The following is a 20991-nucleotide window of genomic DNA, read 5'->3' on the forward strand; positions in this document are numbered from 1 at the left end:
TGACTTTGGATACTCCAGAATCACACGGGCCTCCAGTCAGGTTAATTGAACGGACTTTCCCAGGCACCATCTGGCCCCGTGGGACTTTTTACTGGGCCCAGTTCTGGTACAGACTACCACTTCTGCCCCATGATCCATGTTTGTTTCTGCTTCCCCAGATGCCGATACCAATGACACCTGTGGAAAAAGATATTCCAGCTAGCAGTTGCTTACAAGCTACTCATGGGAGAAGCCTGTTCTAAAATCATTGGTGGGCACCTGGGGTTCTAGTACTTTAGCTGCCCTCCAAACCACCACTGCAAATGTGGCACTATGGCAAATCAAGCTCTGTCTCAGAAGCTTTTGCTTTGCTGAAATAAAATATGTATACCAATTAAAGCATGTATTTGAGAAGAAAATGTCTATTTTCAGAATTTTTAAGCTAATGTTTGGGTAAAAAAACGGTTGAATTTCCAAAATATATTTCAGTGATAAATTATGCAGCAGTGGGGAGACTTATTACTAATGATTACCTTGGTGCCAGGAGCATTGCAACTATGGGTGTTAAGTTTACTCACATAGAAGCATTCCAAATGTACAAGGCCTTTTTAACATCACTGCTGGCTACAGTATCTGATGCATTGAGGTGATCATGGCTGGTAATCTTGCTTTTGGTGGCCACTAATGTAATCTTGTCTGGTGTGGTCACTATTACAACACTAGTAATTGTGCTGATTTTCATTGAGCATAAGTAGCTCTTATTACAGAAAAAGTTTGTGGATCCCTGGTCTAAAACAACATTTTGACAAATTATACAGCCTGGGCCAGCAATGTCTGAGCCAATACTTCCTTTTAATGGTGCCCTCACGGATACCTTGATGGCTATTTGGTTGAAACAATGTTCTGGCCTCCCTGTTAGAGGGCAGGTAGCTCAGAGTCCTTGATACACACTTGGTGATCCAGACTTTCTCACTAAGCAGTCTACTGCAGGGTCTTATTGTACAGGCCTTGAGCAGTAAGGTGAATACTAACTCACTTTCTTCCAATCCTCCGGATAGAGAATCCAAAAAGATTGATACCTTTAGTAAACATATTTTTCTCTGCTAGTTTGGCGCTGATCCATGAACGTAGTCGCTATAGGGCTGCTACACACATGCCCTTTGGGACATGGCCAGCAGGATCTTTGGCTTAGGCTATATATGACCGGCAGGAAGTGACCAAGTGTGTTATCTGCACTGGTTTGAATACCATGGAACGCATTTAAAATGCAATCAGTGCCAGTGTTGTCATCCACAGACATGCCTAGATGATGTCCACTGATTTCTCAAGCCATGTACAGGCTTTGATAACGGATAGGTCTTTTTGAAGGGTCTCACCCTTTGGGGCAGAAGGTGGTCTCCGCTTTTGAATGCTTTGAAGACAAAAGAGTTACAGTGTTTTCTTTGGGGATGTTAACGCCTGTTAAAAAAGGTCTGCATGTTGGGACAGAAAAGTTGCCTGCGTGGTGGTTTGCCCTCAGTGTGCCAGCTACATGGAATGCTAGTACAGATTTTTGGTCATGGGTGAACATGCGTGTGTGCATTTCTTAAGCTTGTCTCACGATAATCCTTATACCAGAAGCGCTATCCCTGTGAAACTAGAGAGCTATTGCCCTTACCTGGAGTTCCATAACACAAATATGGTGGCATCAGCCATACCTGTTTTTGATTTCAGTATTCTCAGTAATGTGAACATTCCTTTTTACCTGTGTCATTGGAGTGGGTCCTAGTGACCCACTTGTGTAAAATTCCTTTCCTGGGTACTTAACACACCCTTGACCTGCATGGATCATGTGTGTTCTGAGACAGCTAATAATACTTGCAAGTGCCTGCTGGGTTGCATGGGTCTGTGGATGGTACATAATATGGAAGCCTGTAGGTTCCACTGTGGAAGTACAGAACCTGCAGAAGCTGGAGAGATGAGGATTGCAACACCCAAACAGGAGATGTGTATTGCTGAAGTTTCTGAGGGCTGGGGTGAGTCTCGCAAATAGTGAAAGGGGAGGAGCTGAGCATCCTCTGTCCACATCAAAGGATTCTTTGATTCCAGGAACAGTTATAAGTCAGTGGAGCCTGGGCTGATTGTCGGGGAGATAGTGGACTGATCATTTTGGCCCTTCCAGGTTACTTGATGGTGGAAAACAGTCCTTTGTACCTTTTTTATGGGGCATATTTCACAGGAGACAACCAAGTGTGATCCCCAGTTACTCCCTCAGCCTGTGTTGTGGGTCACTCAGAACTGAAGCCACTCCGATTGTGGCAGACTTTCCCTTTGACAAAAGGCAGTGGTGAGGAGAGAGCACTAGAAATGAGCTAATACCCTCAAACATGAATAAAAGGCCAGGCAGTAAATCACATTGTATGACTAAATTTGGACTATAAAGGTGGGAGCATTTTACCCATAGTTTGTACAACAGTCTCATTGGGAGAGGGAAGATCGCCAAGATTTTTTGCTGGTGCAACCAAGAGTAGGGGCGAAATCACCCAGGAAGTCAAGACCACATGCCCTGAGTCTGGAGCACCAGCCTTTTGCTTGCCTACCAAGACCAGAGGTTTGTGTGAGGAGAAGCGCCTAGAGACTACCTGCCTGCCAAGACCAAAGTACCCTAAGAGAGAGAGAGTGCCTAGAATCTGCCCGCCTGCCAAGACCAGAGACCTCAGTGACGAGATTTCCTGGATGGAGCAAGGCCCAGCCAGCATCCTGTCGAATGTATCCTGGTGTCCCTTTGGGACAGTAGGAGTGTGGGCTGACTGCCTGGTTCTGCAGATGCTAGGACCGTCACTGGCGTGTGAGCCATGTAGTTAGTCACCATGAAGTGAACATTGTTACCCGTGGGAGAGTTTATTGGTGGCCCTGTGTACCAGGCTGGCATCACCGGCAAAGTGTTGGTCGTCTGTGGGAGCACTTTAGCCATTGACTCCATATGCCAGGAGGGGGCCACTGTAAAGCGCAGGCCATCACCTAAGGAGTGCTCTAGTGAGTGACCCTGTGTGGGGAGGGAGACACCATGAATTGCGGGCCATTGCCCTTGGGAGCACTGTTATTCAGGACCTTATGTGGCAAAAAGGGGCACTGTGAAATGCGGATCGTTGCTCAGTCAGTGACCCATGTGCCTGGAGGGGACCACCATGTAGACAGGGCCATTGCGCCGGTTAGTAATGCAAAGGATGCTTTAGAGAACACTTAACGATTGCTGCTCAAGGCATCACAGGATGTCCAACATGAACACGGACCATCCTGGGACTGAGGAGGCCTGACACAACATTGGGGATAGCCCACAAGAGGTCACTGACCCTCGGAAAGGGGAGATTGGAGTATCCTGGTCCTCTATGGATCACTGGCTGTCACCAGGTTGGGTAACACTGTTCCAGGCCATTAGGGCTGCTGAGTACTTGCAAAACCTTAGCACTGAGGTTTGGTGAACTCTTACCACAAAGTATAGACTTTCAGGTGCATGATATTAGTGAGGACCATTTCTTGGAGTTGCCTCTATTATTCGAATGAGGAATAATTACCCCCACTAAAAGCAACAGAGGGACTCTGGGATGAATCCCTGGATATTGCTAACAGGCTATCCTTAAGATGGCTATGTGGATTTTTAATGTATCATACATGCTTTGTGTGTTTACATTAAATGCACATTTTTCCATAAAAGCTGGTATTTAACTGGACAATCATCTCACTGCTTATTGTATGTGTGTTGTGTTATGTGCCTCTGTACGCCTAGCACCTACCTCTCCCTAAAGAGCCTTTTACTACTCGACCCACGCTACCACAGTCAAGTGCTGGACGGAGTAGTACTTGACCCAGATACTTAGGATACATCGTAAGTTGGGCCCCGGAACATCAGTAGTAAAATGCCTCAACCCAACATTTGGGCCCAGTAGCTATTGCGTGTCCTGTGGCCCTCTGAAAGAGGTTCTGACTTCGCACCAATTCTGGAATTTTAGGAGCTAGTGAATAGGAAGACAGCTTTTGCAGCCAGTGAGACAATAGACAAGCCAGTCCTTTCGGGGCCACGGAACCAGCGGACAGCATGGAGGGTAGCAGGGTTACCAGTCCTCTAACTTCTCTTCTCCTACTACCATAGCCAATAAGCTACTTTAGTTTACCCTTAGTGGTGAATGTCCACCCAGTGGGAGGCAGGATCTAGCACTTCTTCCCGGATTGATGATACATGAAGTCTGTCTTGCAAATTGTGCAAAAAAGGCTACACTCTACTTTTTTCTCTTCCCCACCCAATGTCCTTCCTCACCACATCGGACTTCAGTTGGCCATTTGTCCATTCTGCTGCAGGAGATGTGCCTAGGGATATCCAGTGATACCATAGAGAGGGTACCAGACTCGGTAAAAGTCTGGTGTTACTATTCCTACTATTTCTTTGTGCTGAAGGCAGACAGTGGCCTCAGGCTTACCTTGGAGTGTCGAACACTTAACGTTTTGCTGCAAAAGGACAAATTCAAATTCCTTACATTGGACTAGATCCTATCTGATCTGGACTCTGGGTGGCTGGAAGTTTGCAGGATGCACTTTTTCATAGATCTATCCTGCTGTAACACAGATGCTACCTGCAGTTTAAGGCATGTCAGGAGCATTTTCCGTTGCTGTGCTTAAAACACTCCTCTATAGCTCACAAAATCAGTGGTGGTCCCTGTCCATCGTTGGAGGTTGGGTCTTTGAAGGTTGAGGATTCATGTGTTTGTGTGAATACCCAGCTGCTGAAGTCAGGCTCACCACATTGACCACCTATGACCGATGGCAGAATTTTTGACATTGTTGGGTCTCACCGTGAATGAGACAAAATCCACCAGATTCCTTCACAGAGGCTTCCATTTGTTGACACATTACTGGACATGGTGGAGTTCAGGGCTTTTTCTCTGCCACACCAATTCCAGGGCTTTCAGGCTATGTTCCAGATGTTTCATGCTCGATTTTGGAGCCAGGCGAGGGTGTTTCTGAAGCTTATTGGTCTCTTAGCCTTGTACATCCTTTTTGCCAAATATGCCAGGTGGTGCACAGAACTCTGCAGTGGAACCTAAATTCTCAGTGGGCCCAGCATTAAGGCTGCATTTCTGATACCATTCATGTCTCCGAGACCACTTGATATCTGCAGTGGTAGCTAAGTGACAACAATTTGCAGTGGGTCATGCTCTCTTCCTGCAACCCACAGCGGTGACTGATGCATCACTCGGGTTGGGGAGAGTGGGAAGGGACACCTGAGGCAGGTGGGCATCAGAGGACTGGTCGCTAGTAGAGTGCTGGCTGTACAGCAAACTGCTGGAGCTGAAGGCCATTCGTCTGGCCTGAATGCCTTCCTACCATTCAACAAGGGAAGGCTACTGCAAGTTCTCACAGACAACACCACCTCCATGTAGTACTGCAACAAGCAGGAGAAAGTCCGATCCTGGGTCCTGCACCAGGAGTCTTTGTGCTTCTCGATTTGGTTGGAGCATTAGGGCATCTTTCTGATGAAAGAGCAGAAAAACTGAGCAGACATCTTTCAAATCACTAGTGGCGTCTACATCCCAAGGTAGATCTTTTCGCCACTGTAGTGCCTGCAATTTTGTGTGTTGGAGCCTCTGCAAGAAAACTTGATAAAAGATGCATTCCACCTTCCTGCAACTACCTCTCCTGCCAGAGTTCTGAAGGCCAGAAATTACTGGACCCAAGTCATCCCAGAGGCCCCAGATCGGGGCCAGAAGATTGTAGTTCCCGGACCTCCTGGGTGTGAGCATCTGTCTTTCCATGATGCTGCCACTTGGTAAGCACCCCCTCTCTAAACAACAGGACAGGGGCTTCCACCCAAATCTACGCAATGTACATCTCCATGAGTGCAGATTAAGTAGCAACAAGTTACTGCGTTCGATATGCATCTGAAGTGGTGGATGTCTTCTTTGCCCAAGACATCCCTCGTTGAAGTCTATTTCTGCTGGGTGTTAGGACAAATTTGTAACCTGATGCAGTGCTTGAGATGCTGACACCTTGCGTACAAAGTTGTCAAAGATCCTTTTGCTTGCTTTGTCTTTTTCTCAACAATGGCTGTTGCAATGAGATTTATTAAAGGTTTGACTGTTGTTTTCTGCCAAGCCATTTCTGATGCCACAGTGGGACATTTACTTGGTCTTGGATTTCCAAATCTGTACTCCCTTCAAGCATATGCAACTGATGGCTAACGCTACTAACATCACACCCCTTGATTTGAAGAACCAATCATTCATAATAAATCATTAGTTGTGTTGCCTAGTAGTAATCTCTGCAGATTGGCAGTGGTATCTCCCCTTCAACTACAGCAAGTTTGGCTAGGGACATTCGAGGCACCTCATTGCCCTATAACAGTTTTCTCAGTATGGAATTTGCTTGTAGGAAAAAGAAATACAGATTCGAATATGGTGTGTTCTTCACTAGGTATTATAATTTTGGCAAGAAGATCATTTTAAATATGGCTTACCGCCCAAGGCATGAGAGTGGTAATGTTCCTCAGTGGTCTACATCTTTTCTGAAGACTTCCAATAGCCTTTGAAGCTTATGTTCATGCAATGTCTCCCTGTCTTTAGTCACTTCCATTCAGGGAACAGTTTAATTGCAGTTAATCTTGAAGCCAGAGTATGCCTTGTTTTTACAAAAAATCTCCTGCAGCTTGGGAACAGAAATGTCAGGGTTCTCTATGAACAGTAATGCTTCATGAGTGGATAACAAGACGTGTTTTTTCTGTCACAGTAGTCCACCGGATTCCCCTTAAGAGGGACTTCATTGTCATTCAGCAAACCAGAGGCTACATTGCCAACGAAACAACAATTGATGATTGTGGGCATTCCTTAAGGGCAGGCCAGTGGGCTTATGCGATTATTGCTGTATTTGGTTGTTAAACGTACAATGAGGGGAAATCTTTGCCCAGTGTTACTGTCCATAAAAGTGACTAAATAATAAGCAATACTATAACAAAATGTGCTGCAATATGCCTCGTTTATCTTTTCTTCCATATAATTGAGTCTACTCTGCCACATAATTTAATTCTCTGCAACATTATTTTGCAGATTATAACTTCTATGGCTTGTTCCTTCTGTTTGAGTCTTTACCCTTGCTCTGCACTACGTCCAGCTCCTGCTGTACTCCAGGTTCTGCTACTTCTCCTGCTTTGCTACAGCCCTGCTTGTTCCAGCTCTGCTCTAGATCTACCCCAGGCCTGCCAGCTGCAGCTCCAGTCCTGGGCTTCTCCATGTCTGCTTCAGAACTATCAGCCTCTGCTTTGCTCCAATTTTGGACTTATTACTGCTCTTTTCCTGTTTCTGTTCCAGTTCCTGATTTTCTTCAAACCTGTCTGGTCCAGCTCTGCTATATATTTGAACCAAACCTGCCAGCTCTAGGTCAATAAAAACTGATCTTTTCCATAGTAACTTGATAATAGATCTTATATCGTAAAAAATGTGTGGATAAACCTGTACAAATTAGTAAAGCTCAAAAAACCAATAGCTTTAACTACAGTTGGCGTGGACTATTGAACAATTGTTGCTTTTTTCCATCCACTTGAATGCCCTCTGGTGTAATTATGTATCCTGAAAACTCTTTAGGAGTAGTGTAGAAAATACATTTATCCTTCTCAGCAAAAATATTATCTCATTTATTGTAGAACTGCCTTAACAGGTGTTATGTGACTTTCAAATATCAGAGAGACAATACAGAACACACCCAAAAATCCTGTATATAAAAAACGCTGCAGGAGCACACATTGGTATTAGAACAGCTGAACATTGTGTGGAATGCTGTACTCAATAGCCACTCAGACTCTGACTAGGCGGTAAGCACCGATAGATCCAGTTTTAAGAATATATTTGTGCTTTGAAAATTATTTAACAAAACAGATATTAATAGCAGAGGACAACATTTGTTTACAGTAATTTTAGTAAGTTTCAGAGTGTAGCCACTTTTTCAATATACCTCCCTCGCTTAAGGCCTATTGAACCAATTATCCCATTTTTCCTCCAAATAGTATTTTAGAAATCCTGTCTCTGATTCAGTAAACTTGACTACAAAATATTTTTGTACCTGGCTTCAAATCTGACAAATGCAAATTGCAGAATCTGTGTGCTGGTTACACACCTGCTTATTTCTTGTCAAAGGCATCACTAAACATCATTAAGTGCAAGCGTTTTAGATGAGCAACTCTCTACATATTTACATACATTCATACAACTAACCTGAAAAGAATTTGGATCCAGTTGTATGTACAGCCCTTGCTGCTTAATCAATACTGTGTTGGACCTGAGGACAGAAAGGAACCATCCACTACTTTGACCTCTTCAGAAATAGAAATCTTTCTTAATTACGGGGTGTAACCGTCATTATTAGGTCGAGCATTCGAGACCTCTTGTATATACTTTGGTATATACTTCTATACTTCTTTGTGGGGTCTCTGCTTTTTCACTGGTTTGTTTCAGTGTCCTTAAAAAATCTTTGTATGCTAGTGGTCAATCCTTGCTCTTTGTCCCACCTTTTCCAAAGTTGTACACTCCCCTGGAGCATGGCCCTAGTACTTGTACCCTTCCACTTGTGCCTATGTAGCATGTGCTTAGGAATTACTTTTTTCTTAGGCTAATAGCATTTGACCAGAGCGCTGGATGTTTCAGTGGCTCCAGTCTGTTTCTGTTAAGAGGGCTCTCGTCAACCGGATCACTGCTCCAGGCTTCCCCTATAAACAGGCTTGTGAAGATTGTTCTTTTCTCCTCAAATCTGCTTTAAGTCGCCTAGGGCATGCTATAGATCCAGCAGAGAGTTAGCACTGCCAGCTGCTGTAGAGCCCTCCAAAAGAGACATCGTGCAGTCTTGTCTTTGCGGAAGGGTCGGCAATTTATTTTCATTTTATCGGGTTTTTCTTTTCAGTGGAAGCAGCAGCCTCAGGAAAGACAGCAGCGCATGGAAGTCATTTTCATTCAGGGACAGAGGAATAGTTCACAGGCCTTCTGCATGCCGCTATCTCCTGTAAAACTGCTCCTCGCACACCCCTCGCCCCACCCTCTCTCCTCTGCACATAAATCACACAAGACTTTCCCTGACCTGGCCACTCTGCAGGCAGATATTATCTTTTATTATATACACTCCTTACCTGGCGTTATTCCATGCATCTCACACCAAATATTGGCTGTTTATAACCCGTCAGCACATTATAAATAAAGAACGAGGGTGGCATCTGGCAGTGAGAGAGGCCTGACCTCTGGCAGCAGTTCTACATTTGAAACAGCACGAACATACCCAGACAAAGTCACTGTTGCACATATCGTACCGGGATGGGCTCGTGTACGCTTGTGTGAATCTGGACATTGAGGTATTCACACCCCAGTGAGTGTCCAACACTCCCCTCAGCTATCCCCACACCAGACACCTGATAAATGTTGGACCCCTAATTTCTAAAACAGAAGTGCAACAAACCCTTTCAACACCCTTTACTGTCAGAAGGACTAAAGAGAAGTGTGAGAGTTTGTGGTTCCAACTGCGTCCGTCTGTCTCTAGTCCATTACCTGATTCCATAAGCCACTACACAGTCTGACACTTTTAAGTGTGTACTGATCGACAGTGCACGAATGTTGGCAAAGCAAGGTACACCGAAACAACCACGTTGCAGCACTTTTCAGAGTATACACCCTACAAAGAAAATGTGTATGCAACGTGTGCATGTCTGTATATGGCTGCTGACAAGTACGTTATCTGAATGTGTGTGTGCTCATAATACAACACTACACAATAGTCATCTGTGAGTATCTACAACTTTAAGCTAATCGCATGAAAATCGCCAGTTTTTATTTCACCTAACTTCTCTTTTCTTCCACCTCGGTTGTACCCCGCTATTTCCTGTCTTGTAGATGTGGTTTAGTGCTGCATTGGGCCCTGTGGTCTTCTCAACGCCTTTTGAAACACTAACTCCTTGACAGAGGAGCAGTGGGTCAGGGCTGACCCTCGGTTTGTTGTTGACCTGCACTGTCAGAGTGTCAGAGTGTCTGGGGGTCTCTTCAGCGCCTGGCAGGAGCACTCCCCTTTATAGCACACCAGCAGGAGGCCACTGGGATGACCAAGGTACTTTATGGGTACAAACAGATGAAAAGCAGGAAATAAAAAGTCAGCGAAAAAGCCCCCGAGGAAATCAGCTGGTTTTTTTGTAGTTAGTGGCTGGGCAATCTCTGCAGACCTGCAAGAAGACTTTCAAACTCTGCTACGAAGACCTGCAAGTGCACACGTGTTTGAAGCATTTACTGTTTAGAGAAATGCGTGAAGCAGCCACCAAGAGCCACCCTAATAACACCCAGATTATCCCATGAAATCACCCAAGATGAGGGCACTTGCTGTTCACCAGACAATGAACAGAGTTTACTTCACACTGGGATTCATACAAGTGATTCAAAGGGGCTGGAAGTATTTGGCGAGTGATAAGTGACACCGCAAGCTCTTTGTTTTGAAAGATACACATGTTGTGGCACTTCATCAAGCACAGGTTTGGGATAACTTACAGGTGATCGCATTACCATCCTCAGTAAATGTAAGTTGCCGGTGTTTGTGCTGTTTTCGGCTTTAGTCGCTCTGAAAATTCCTCTTCTGGGAAATTTTTTTGCGTGGCTAGATAGTGTTACCAGGCAGCCCCATGCATTGTAATATGTAGGTTGTGTGCTATGCACTGCAGACAAGCTAGCACATGTGCCTCCGAGTATGTTTACAAGTAAACATCATATCAAAGCTGTGTGCTTGCGACAGCGTTACAAAATTATTTCAGATGTAAATAATTGGTTTGTGTCTATAATTAAAAGTCATCAAAGCTTAATGTAATGCTTCTTCATTTCAGGGTGTGCGATGGAGTAAACATTATGTGAAAGCCTTTAGAAATGTTTAAGGGTTCCGTGAAAATAGAATCTCAAAGTTATCGGTGTTCACGGAGATGGGGTAAACATGACCTAAAGCCACTGCAGATGTCTAGGACTGGGTAGCATCTTTAGTCAAAAGCTGGGCATGTCTATGGAAGCCTTTGGAAACATTTATCTCCTTGCTTGTTTTGAAGGCCTATGGCTCAACGTCAGTGATGCCTGCTGCCACCACGTTCAACCCTGACCGCCATTAATCATGCACAAAGACTGTCAGCTTGTGTTCTTCCTATATACCCCCACCCTGGGCAGTCTCAGATGTGCATAGTTGCCTTTCCTGCTCTCTCTGCCACTAAATATAGTTTATCCTTCACGTTAAATCTTTTCCCCAGCCGTGGTCATGTACAGCAAGCACTAGTCAGGTGTGAAGTTTGACAATTAACTATTTTAATAGAGTTTGGTGCAGATCCAGAGAGAAACAACTTTAAAACGCCTGGAACTCTTGAAGGGGAGTAAGAGTTAGGATAGCTAGGAAAAATCTGGAGACTGTACGATTGTTCTGTTGTGCACGAGAGGGCGGTAACATATTAGAAGGAACTGCTGTTTGATTGAGGCGCACCTGAGATTACTGCGATGCACAGTGTCAGTCTGTGGTCCTCCCTAAAACTGTGATGCACAAGGCATTCTCCCTGTATTGCATCAGTATTTTCCAAATTCTACTCTAGGCTTGTGTCCTTAAAGCGGGTCTAGAGGGGCTCGAGTGACATGGTTGCACTTTATAAGGCACATATGAAGGATTTCACATGGGGGGGTTCAAAAGTGGCCAAGTGAGAAGAACTACTTCCTATGTATGTTTATGTGACATTCCCTACACGCATACTCTGACACATGCTATCTCTCTCCTTTGCACACACAGCACATTTTCTACAGCAAGTGACCAAAAAAATAACAAAACGTGTACGAATACAATTGGTTGTTACACACATGGATTAATGCTTTGCTTCTGCTTCCTCTTTATTTCCATTACTCTTGCATTACCTCCTCTTGTCTTCCTCTTCCCAGTACTTACTTAGAAGTCGGTTGCCTCAGTGGGTAGACCATGGTTCTCTTTTCTTTTATCAAAACATACAGTGTAGCCCACCAATGCCCCACTCCAGTCCCAAACAATCTACCACACTCCAATCTGCTCCACTCCAATCCCAAAACATCTAACCCCCTACAATTGGCACCCCACCTTAGAACACCACTGTGAAAAAGTAGCCTCTTTCTAGCATGGTTACCCCCACTTTTGGCCTGTTTGTGAGTGTGTGTCAGTGTGTGTTTACTGTGTCACTGGGACCCTGCTGGCCAGGACCCCAGTGCTCATAGATAAAAACCTATATGTCAGTGTGTTTTGCCTGTCTCACTGGGATCCAGCTAGCCAGTGCTCGTAGTTTGTAGCCTAATGTGTGTGTTGTCAGTAGTGCTTGACTGTGTCAATGACGCTCTGCTAACCAGGACCTCAGTGCTAATGCTCTCTCTGCTTTTAAATTTGTCACTATAGGCTAGTGACTTCATTTACCAATTCTAATTGGCACTCTGGACCCCCCTTATAAGTCCCTAGTTTATGGTACCTAGATAGCCATGGCATTGGGGTTCCAGGAGATCCTTATGGACTGCAGCATTTCTTTTGCCACCCATAAGGAGCATTTCCTTTGGGAGAATGTTACACCCTCTCCATTTGGAAATAGGTGTTACAGGCTGGGGAGGGGTAGCCTCCCCCAGCCTCTGGAAATGCTTTAAAGGGCACTGATGGTGCCTTCCTTGCATAAACTAGTCTACACCGGTTCAGGGACCCTTCCTCCCCTGCTCTGGCATGAAACTGGACTAAGGAAAGGGGAGTGACTACTTCCTTGTCCATCCCCATCTCCAGGGGTGGTACCCAGAGCTCCTCCAGTGTGTCTCAGACTTCAGTCGTCTTGTTTTCCAAGGTGTGGGGGCATTTTGGAGGGCTCTGAGTAGCCAGTGCTTGCATGTGACATCAGAGACCCCTCCTGATATGTCCTTACCTGATAAGGTAGCCAATACCCCTCTCAGGGCTATTTAGGGTCTCTCCTGTGGGTTCTCTTCAGATTCTACTTGCAAGTTTCCAGCAGGAATCCTCTGCAACTACTAGTTCATCCTCTGACCTCGGATCAACCGCAGCCTGCTCCAGGAACCGCTGTAACAGCAACAAAGTATACACAAGGGATACTTTTCTTCTGCAACTTCATCTCCAGCCAGCACCTGCAACAGATTCCACAGTATGCACGCTCTGAGGACTCCCTGTCTTCACCCTGCACCAGAAGGACCAAAGAGATCTCCTGTGGGGTGACGGAGTCACTCCCCTGCTCAAGCAGGCAACTTCTAAGTCAACGACCGGTTCTCTTGGACTCCACTCACAGTGACGAGCGTGCTCCTTGGAACACAGAGGGTGGACTCCATCCACACAGACTGCCCTGATGTCCTTCTGTCGCAATTTGGAGGTGGTAAGACCTTTCCTTCCCTCAGAACAACAGTACCCCTGTGCACCGCATCTTCTTCACCTCGTGAGGCCTCTGTGCACTGTTTGCAAAATTCCTTCATGCACAGCCTGGCCCACATCCCCAGCACTCTATCCTGTGACGCTCAACTTGCTGAGTTGATCTCCAGCGGCGTGGGACCTTCCTTTGTAGTGCTGCCCCCACCGCATTTTGCACCTCCTTTGTCCCCATGTCCTGGGACACCCGTGGGTGCTATCTGGTGCTCTGAGGGCTCTCTGAAGTGCTGAGAGCCCCCTCTTCCTCCTCACACAGAGTTGAGGCCCTCAGGTCCCCCCTGGGTCCACATAGCCCCTAGTTGACGCAAAATGTGACTTTGCCGGAACCAAGGTTTGTTGGAGGAATCCAGCACCAAAACTGTCCTGCATCCAACTTCACAACGTGGGCCATCCTTTGCATCATGCAGGAACCTGCTGGCATCTTCCTAGGGTGCATTTCTGCAGTCTTCGTCCAACCAGGGACTCTTCTTTTGAACCCTCATCAGAGTTGGCAGGGGCTCCTGTCCTTCCTGGAACTTCTTTCGACTTCTGGACTTGGTCTTCTTCTTTTGCAGGTCTTCAGGTCCAGGAATCTATGGTTTGTTGTTTGCAGACTTGGTTAGTTCTTGCAAGAATTTAAATCATGAGGTGTAGTATGTCCTAAGGAAACATTCAGTACTTTACTCCTGCTTTTCTGGGCTCTGGGTTGGGGTAATTTACTTACCTTTACTGTATTCCTACTCTCCCAGCGATTCTGCACACACTACACTTGTCTAGGGGAGAATTTGTGATTCGCATTTCACTTTGTTAGTATGTGGTTTGTGTTGCCCCTAGACCTATTTTCTCCCATTGCATTCTATAGCATTTGCAATTGTTTGCACTATCCTATGTCTAATTACTTGCCTTATTTTGGTGTCTAGTGTATATATTGTGTATAATACTTACCTCCAGAAGGAGTATTTCCTCTAATATGTTTTTGGTACTGTGTCACTCAAATAAACTACTTTTATTTTTGGTAACACTGAGTATTGTCTTTACTTGTGTATAAGTAGTGTGTAACTATAAGTGGTATGTCACGAGCTTTGCATGTTTCCTAGTTCAGCCTAAGCTGCTCTGCTATAGCTACCTCTATCAGCCTAAGCTGCTAGAACACTACTAATTTACTAAGAAGGGATAACTGGACCTGGTATAAGGTGGAGGTACCCAAGGTACCCACTACAAACTAGGCCAGCCTCCTACAACCACAATAAAAGAAAAAGACTATAGGTGGTACATCCTTCTCCTTTCAAGCACCAAACTATGGAATTCATTACCCCAAATATAAGATCCACAGATAACTATCTTGTCTTCAGAAGATTACTCACGAGTTGGCTCTTTCCTTCATAACCACCATACTCAAACAGCAATGGACTGCATATGTCAGTGTTGATAAATATTCTTAATCTGAATATGTGTATATTCTAGATATGTATAGCTCTTTAGTAAATATGTATTGCTACTATGTCATAACAATACATTACACACATAGGGGGTCATTCCGACCCTGGCGGTCCATGACCGCCAGGGCCGGGGACCGCGGAAGCACCTCCAACAGGCTGGTGGTGCTTCCTGGGCCATTCTGACCGCGGCGGTAAAGCCGCGGTCAGAAAAGGGCAGCACCGCCATGGGGATTCCGACCCCCTTCCTGCCATCCTGGTCCTGGCGGTAAATACCGCCAGGAACAGGATGGCGGGAACGGGTGTCGTGGGGCCCCTGGGGGCCCCTGCACTGCCCATGCCACTGGCATGGGCCCCCTCACAGGGCCCCATAATGATTTTCAGTGTCTGCAAAGCAGACACTGAAAATCGCGACGGGTGCCACTGCACCCGTCGCACCCCTTCAACTCCGCCGGCTCCATTCGGAGCCGGCTTCATTGTTGAAGGGGCTTTCCCGCTGGGCCGGCGGGCGGCCTTCTGGCAGTCGCCCGCCGGCCCAGCGGGAAAGTCAGAATGACCGCCGCGGTCATTTGACCACAGTATGGTCTTTTGGCGGTTCCCGCCAGGCGGGCGGCTTCTGCCGCCCGCCGGGGTCGGAATGACCCCCATACTCTTTAAACCTGTTTACCAAATGTATATTTACTCACGAATAAAAATGTATATGTATACATTTACTCTCTTGTAAGCTTTACTGTGTCTACCCATCACCATATTTCATGTCTCTATCAATCTATCCTCCATTCCCACTCTGACTCATCCCAAACCCATTCTACTACTTTTATCTCTAAAATAACTCTGCCTAAGCTCTTCCCTCCTCTTCGCAATTCAGCGAGGACATCGCCGACTTCGTCAGCCCGCATGCCCTCCCCTCCGCTGACTACATCCTCCTGGGAGACCTCAACTACCATCTGGAGAACAACAACGACCACAACACCAGCACCCTGCTCGACAACCTCGCCAACCTGGGACTCAAGCAACTGGTGTCCACCCCCACCCACCTCGCCGGACACACACTCGACGCCGTCTTCTCATCCAGCACAGACATCCTCTTCAGCCACGCCACAGAGCTTCAATGGACGGACCACAGCTGCGTCCACTTCACCTTCAAGAGAACGACGACCCACCAACACCAGCAACAAGCCGCCCACAGAAGCTGGAACAAGATCACAGCAGACCAGCTCGCCACCTCCCTGAGCCAGCACCCTCCTGCCAGCTCAGCGAACCCCAGCCAGGCCGCCGATAACCTCACGAAGTGGATCAGCAACTGCGCGGACGAGCTCGCCCCGCTGAGGACCCCGCCTAGCAGACCCGGCAGCAAGAAGGCCTCATGGTTCACCGACGAACTCAAGTGCTCCAAGAAGAACCTCCGAGCCCTCGAGAAAGTCTGGAAAAGGGAACCAACACCGGACAACAGGACCTCCTACAAACTTGCCACCCGGAAACACCACCAGCTGATCCGCGCCGCCAAGAAAACAGCATTCAAGGACCGGTTGGACAACAACGCACACAACAGCAAGGAACTCTTCAACATCGTGAATGAGCTCTCCAACCCCAGCGCAGGAAACAACGAAATCACCCCATCACAAGACCTCTGCAACTCCCTCGCTTCATACTTCCACAACAAGATCGCGGACATACACAACAGCTTCAACAACCAACCAACGCACACCATGACCGAACAACCACCCCCCACCACCACCCTCCACGCCTGGACCCCGATCAGCACCGAAGACACCATCCGCACGATGAACTCCATCCACTCCGGATCACCGACCGACCCCTGCCCTCACCACGTCTTCAACAAGGCCGACGCTGTCATCGCACCCCACCTGCGAGACATCATCAACACATCCTTCGACACCACCATCTTCCCCGAGAGCTGGAAACACGCCGAACTCAGCGCTCTACTCAAGAAACCAACAGCGGACCCCACCGACCTCAAGAATCACCGCCCCATCTCGCTTCTCCCGTTTCCAGCCAAAGTCATCGAGAAGACCGTCAACAAGCAGATGGCCGCCTTCCTCGAGACGAACGGATCCCTCGACCCCTCACAGTCCGGCTTCCGAGCCAACCACAGCACCAAGACCGCCCTCATCGCCGCCACCGATGACATCCGAGCCCTGATGGACAATGGAGAAACAGCGGCCCTCATCCTCCTAGACCTCTCCGCGGCATTCGACACGGTCTGCCACCGCACCCTAGTACGGCGCCTCAGCAACATCGGAATCAAGGACAAGGCGCTGGAATGGATCATCTCCTTCCTCGACGGAAGAACACAGAGAGTCCGCCTACCACCGTACAAGTCAGAGGCCTCCGAAGTCATCTGCGGCGTCCCACAAGGATCATCTCTGAGCCCCACCCTCTTCAACGTCTACATGAGCCCCCTCGCGGCCATCGTACGCAAACACAACCTCAGCATAATCTCCTACGCCGACGACACCCAGCTGATCCTCTCCCTGACCAACGACCCCGCCGCCGCCAGAGCCAACCTGCACGAAGGGATGAAAGAGGTAGCCGAGTGGATGACGACCAGCCGCCTGAAACTGAACTCGGACAAGACGGAGGTTCTCATCCTGGGCTCTTCACCCTCCGCCTGGGACGACTCCTGGTGGCCTCCCGCCCTGGGCACCGCACCCAAACCGACAGACCATGCACGCAACCTGGGCTTCATCCTGGACTCCTCCCTCTCCATGACCAGGCAGGTCAACAACGTTTCCTCGGCGTGCTTCAACATCCTACGCACACTTCGGAAGATCTTCTGGTGGATCCCCACCGAGACCAGGAGGACCGTCACCCAGGCCCTCGTCACCAGCCGACTGGACTACGGTAACGCCCTCTACGCCGGTACCACCGCCAAGCTCCAGAAGAGACTCCAGCGGATCCAGAACGCCTCAGCCAGACTCATCCTCGACATCCCACGATCCAGCCACATCTCCGGACATCTGAGAGACCTGCACTGGCTCCCCGTCAACAAGAGAATCACCTTCCGCCTCCTCACCCACGCACACAAAGCCCTACACGACCAAGGCCCGAGCTACCTCAACAGCCGAGTCAACTTCTACGCTCCCACGCGCCACCTCCGATCAGCCAACCACGCCCTCGCCGCCGTCCCCCGCATCCGAAGAGCGACTACAGGAGGAAGGTCCTTCTCCTACCTGGCCGCCAAGAACTGGAACTCCCTCCCGACCGATCTGCGCCTGACCCAAGACCACCTCTCCTTCAGGAAGAAGCTGAAGACCTGGCTATTCGAGCCGTAGCGGCACCCCCCCCCCCAGCGCCTTGAGACCCTACGGGTATGTAGCGCGCTCTATAAGTGTCATTGATTGATTGATTGATTGATCCTCTTCCACATCTAGCTCACCCAAACCTCACTTTACTACCATGATCTCCCAAACAACCCTAATAAATTATCCATCATTTATCTCACCTTGACTCATCCAAATCCTCTCCTGCTACTATGATCTCCCTAACCCTTTCCACAGACTCTTCCCTCCTCCATCACTCCTTTATTCATCCCAAGCCTCATTCTATTACTATAAACTCCCAATTTACACTTCTGGAATCTTCCCTTCTCTATCCCTCCATTACTCCAGTAAATCCAACTAAAAAACTCACATATCGTCTGCTAAAATTAACTCATAAAAAGAATACTAAAACTGAACTCATATTTCTATATAATTATCCACCACTAATTCCTCTTGGGTTCTGGAGTAGCGTGCTACTTTCTGAAAAGCGCTTCAATGCCTCATCAGGGGTAATAAGCGCTATATAAATACTATTACAATTACAATTACCCTACTTCAATCTGGCCCACTCCAATCCAAAACAATCTACCCCACTCCAATCTGGCCCACTCCAATGCAAAACAAGCTGTGTCACTCCAATCCAAAAAATCTCCCCACTCCAATCCAAAACAATCGGTATCACTTCAATCAAAAAAATCTCCCCACTCCAATCCAAAACAGTCTCCCACACTCCAATCCAAAACAATCTCCCCCACTTCAATCTGCTCCTCTCCAATCTGCCCTACTCCATTCTGCCCGCTCCAATCTGCCACGCTCCAATCCAAAACAATCTGCCCTACTTCAATCAAAAGCAGTCTGCCCAACTCCAATCCAAAACAATCTGCCCCACTCCATCTCCTCCACTCAAATCCCAAACAATCTGCCCCACTGCAATCTCCCCTGCTCCAATCTGCCTCCCTCCAATCTGCCCCACTCCAGTATGCCCCACTCCAATCCAAAACAATCAGCCCCACTACAATCTGCACCACTCCAACACTCCAATATGCCCCACTCCATTTCAAAACAATCTGCCTCACTCCAATACACAACAATCTACCCCACTCCAATCCTGCCCCAAATCGGAGAAAAACCGTAGACCAAACTTTTACCTCATCCAGTTCTCCCACAGTTAAATCATGCAGTAGGGCACCCCCTAAACATCAATTGGGAAAATAAAACCAGCTCAAACAAGTAATAAGGCCCATTCAATAATTCTTTAAAATATAGCTCCCTCCTTCAATTGGCTGCACTATGTATCATGGCAGCTACTATGCAGTGCTAACATTGTAATGTATGAGGGATCTATTGTTAATTTCAAAAACACAAAGAATCAGCACTCTTGAATTTATTTCCCCCATGGATTTATTGAAAGGAGAAAGCAAACTTTTTTTTGTTTTGTTTGATTTTTTTTTTCACAGCAGCTCACGTTTCACTAAACTCTTTATTCAGAACTCTAAATGCTAGCATGACCTATTGGCTTTGTCTGTGTTTGTGTATAACAAGCTAGTATTACATTTCCAGTGTTCATTAAATAGCACAGATGCTCAACCTTTGGTGTGTGTGGTCGTTCACCAGTGGCACTTGAATTAACAGTAGATGTTGTAGCACCCAGGATAATGTGCTGCATGTCTAAATTCTTATAAGGTCCTAAAGGTGAGACCTATTGGCTATGCCAATGCTTGTTTTTGTTCCAGATTCTTATTGACAGATTTTTTGTGGCAGTGACAGATAGGATAAAAAGACTTTACACTGTCCAACTGAAATAGTGTGGGCCGGGTAAGGTCCGTCCTCTGACAGATCCTACTTCTTCAGACTGTCAAATTGTCTTCCATTAATAGAAAATGTAAGGTCTACCCATCTCTAAGTGACGCAGGTAGACCGACGATTTGGCGGACAGGGTAGTCTGTCACCTTACAGATCTTGGAGGTCCTGCTTCAATATTTAAAACTCATTATCTAAACAGTTAGTATGTGATATTCTATTCAACTATTTCCACATCTGATTACAAGAGGCAGAAACGTTATACGGCCAGTAATCACTTTCATCTGCTAATTGAATAATGTGTCGCATTCCCAATTAAATATGACCAAACAAGGGCTACTTTAGCTTTGTCATCAGGGAAAGCCATATACACTAGAAGTGTAACTGACACTAATTAGGAAAAAATGCTGACTTCCTAGGTTCACAGGAAAACCTTTCTAGGGAGGTGCGGGCATGACTGGAGTCACCACAGTACAGGAATGTGCAAAACGCATGGTGTTTCATATGGGAACTGGTAGTGCCACTGAGTCAGTGTTCTTGGAATCTGCGGGTAAAGGCACTTAGCTCTCATCTTTTTTCTCTGTTTTAACTTGCTACCTGTCTCTTGTTTTACTGTAATTAATTCTGACTGCAAGGTTTATTCTCACATTTCCTTGAACTGGCTTTCTGCTGTAACGTTGTTCCAGCATCTAATTCTCAAGCCACATTTATGTCTGAATCCATTGCTAAGGTTGGATGATAATGTGGGTTAGGCAACCTGTCAGAAAATACTATACTGTACGCTGGGTGCACTCTTCCATTTTTTCACATTTTCCACCAATGCCTACGTAGTACAAATAGTAGAAGCAATGGAAGGAGAACGGGATAGGAGAAACCAAACACCGGACACCCACATTCTGACTTGTCACTTGTTTTGAACACTGATGTCTGGAGGTCATTGTGAGTATTTAAAAACAGCTTAGTAACATTCTGTGAAACTTCTGCATATAATTGTAACAGTAATAGCTGAATCTATATGTACTAACTCTCTGTGTTCCTTTATGAAACGTTTTATTCTTTAAACAAAAAACACACAA

The sequence above is a fragment of the Pleurodeles waltl genome, chromosome 4_1, assembly GCF_031143425.1.
Source record: "Pleurodeles waltl isolate 20211129_DDA chromosome 4_1, aPleWal1.hap1.20221129, whole genome shotgun sequence".
Taxonomy (NCBI): domain Eukaryota; kingdom Metazoa; phylum Chordata; class Amphibia; order Caudata; family Salamandridae; genus Pleurodeles; species Pleurodeles waltl.